Here is a 2,591-nt window from a genome sequence, read left to right on the forward strand (position 1 = left end):
GACCTGCACTATACTCAGCTAAACACTACCTGCCCCAACTGCCGTTGCTCTTGGGGCAATGCCTTTTGGGAGCCTTACCCCCCTTCTCTTCCTGAAAGGCCTATCAATAGGGTTGATTATGTATTTATGTGGTCTGTTCCTTGTTCTTACACAATGATTCATTTTTAGGAGAATATGGAATTTATTATATATAGGATACAAAATAAAACCCACCCAGAGCTCCCTTTATTCCTACAGGCTTTCCCACCCCAAACCTCCTAAAATCATTTCACACCACAACATGGCTAGAAAAGAATTGAAAAATGCAAAGCTTCCAAAAGTGGCAGATGCTCAGCTTAAGGAGGGAGATGACTGTGTCAAATGAGCCCATTTCTGAGGGAGACAGCTGTTTGCTCTGTCGCAGAGCAGGTCAATACTACAGCCTTCTGGACCAGAGGCTGAGGTCAGGCATCCCTGAGCATGTGATTGGTTACAGCTGCTGGTTGGGAGGCAGACTGCTCACTCCCTCTGCACACCCTTCATGTGAGTTTGTGTCAAATCGTGCTTCTGCTCAGCTAGTGCTGGAGAGAAGGGATGCCTGGCAACTTTTAGGTGGAGGGTCTTTTCTGCAAGGGTGGGACTGAACCAGCCAGGCTCCTTACCCATGTAGGACTTGCCAGGGGACAGTAACAGCCTGTTTTCAGGGAAGCAGAGCTAGATTAGCAGCTCTTCCTCAAATATGCATAGGTCCAGGTACTCTTTTAAGTTGATCCAGACAGAGAGGCCAGAGAAAAGGGATCCTTAACGCCTTCATCTTGGTAGTGATGCACTTGTGAGCTGTTTGCTGCTGGGAGTGATTAGTGGGCAGGTGCACTGTGTCAATCATTCTCTGTCTTGGAGCAGCTGACACAGCTTGTGCTGGTGATGCCAGAGGTGCTGTGGAGGAAGCCTGAGGGGCTCATGGCAGCGAGTACCTCCTTGCTGGGGGTGTACCAAGTGTCAAAATGAAATCCTAGATCCCTAAACCCCTACTAATGCCCCAGATTATATAGGTTCTGTTGGGGTCACAGGAACTTCCTGTGATCAGAACACTGTGAAGTGTGACAGACTCAACAAACACAGTCCCATGTAAATCTTATCTAGGATCACATGTAGGGTGTACCTCTTAGCAAATTCCGGGTATTTCTTCAGTGAGTCCCAGGAATAGATGCCTCCCAGAGGATTCTGAGGATTGATGAGCACAAGACCTTTGCCCTTTTCCCCCTTAAGCCTAGCCTCAAGCAGGGCTTTCACCAGTTGGTCCACAGTCAGCTGGAACAGGTGGGTGTTCACCTCAGTGATCTCACTGTCTCGGTGGGCATGGATGAGCTCAACTTTTGCATACAGGTGGGAAATACAGGGGAAGCCAGCATGGAAAGGGGGTTCAGAAAGGCCTCACCTGGATCACATAGAGCAGTGGGCAATGCAGAGAAGACAGAGGAACAGCCACTTACAACAACCACCTTTTCTGCATCAAGCTGGGCAAGTGCTGGGCAGTAGTAAGTCAGGAACTGGGCCACTTCTTCCATCAGGAATACTTGTCCTGTCCAGTCAGAATATTCCAGAAGGAAGAGCATCAGTGTAGTTCATGTCACTCCAACTCACCCTTTCAGCCCTTAGGTCAGTGAAGAGCTTGTTCTCACTGATACCAAGGTTAATGAGCCCAAGATGTTCTTGTCCCCATGGTATTTGTCACTTGGTAGATTGTGCAGGCCTGGAAGCTGGAGTGGTATAAGGCAGAGCTACCAGTCCCATGATTGGTCGGATCAACTAACAAATGCAGCTTCAGAATCACTCATTCAGTGACTTAGCTGGTCAGGTTGCATGGACGGGGCCTGCTGCCCACGTCCAATGTCACTGCTAGAGTCCAGGGAAGGGCAAGGCATTAGAAGCTCTGGACTATTGGTGGAGGCTCTGGTTTCTGTGGTCCTGGCCCCTCACCTGGCCACAGGGCTTGTGGATGGTGCCTGTTGGTGACTCACATATCACCAAACTTTGGTCTAAAATCCTTATGCCCCGTGAAATCGTCCTTGACCATCAGGGCTCAGACAACTCCCCACCACCCTCCTCCTCTCACTAATCTTCCTTCTTACACAATTATTAATAAGCCCATAGAACTCTCAAAAGAGTCCTGATTGGACAATATATTATATAGCTGCCCTAATTATCAGTGTGTGTCTTCTGATCTTAAACAGTATGAAACCTGGCAAGTACAATTTCCTCAGTCTCCCTAGGTTTTCTGTCCTGTTCTTATCCTTTGGAGACGTTACCCCAGCAGTGGCCTATCCCTCAATCAAGCCATTCACAAAATCTTTGAGTCCTAGACATTTATGTCTGATGGGACCCATTAAAACAAATAAACAAAAACCGTTTTGTAAAATTAAAGAGTTTGACTTTAAAAAAAAACAAGGTCTAATAGTGTACACACAAATTGTTTTCAATTATTACTAGTTCTTACTCTGTACCTCATGTTTTGCGTCAATGGCAAATCTGTCACTTCTGAAACCTTTGCAATACAACCTCTCTAAGATGTTGTTTTTTCTCCTGTAACTTTTCTTCCTTACGTTTAACTC

The 2,591-nt window shown here is 46.8% G+C and overlaps 1 pseudogene; it reads right to left on the reverse strand.

The window, feature by feature from the left end:
• Positions 1 to 498: 498 nt before the first annotated feature.
• On the reverse strand, positions 499 to 2,056 carry LOC114490789 (annotated as a pseudogene).
• Between the last annotated feature and the right edge of the window lie 535 nt (positions 2,057 to 2,591).

The sequence above is a fragment of the Phyllostomus discolor genome, chromosome 2, assembly GCF_004126475.2.
Source record: "Phyllostomus discolor isolate MPI-MPIP mPhyDis1 chromosome 2, mPhyDis1.pri.v3, whole genome shotgun sequence".
Classification (NCBI taxonomy): domain Eukaryota; kingdom Metazoa; phylum Chordata; class Mammalia; order Chiroptera; family Phyllostomidae; genus Phyllostomus; species Phyllostomus discolor.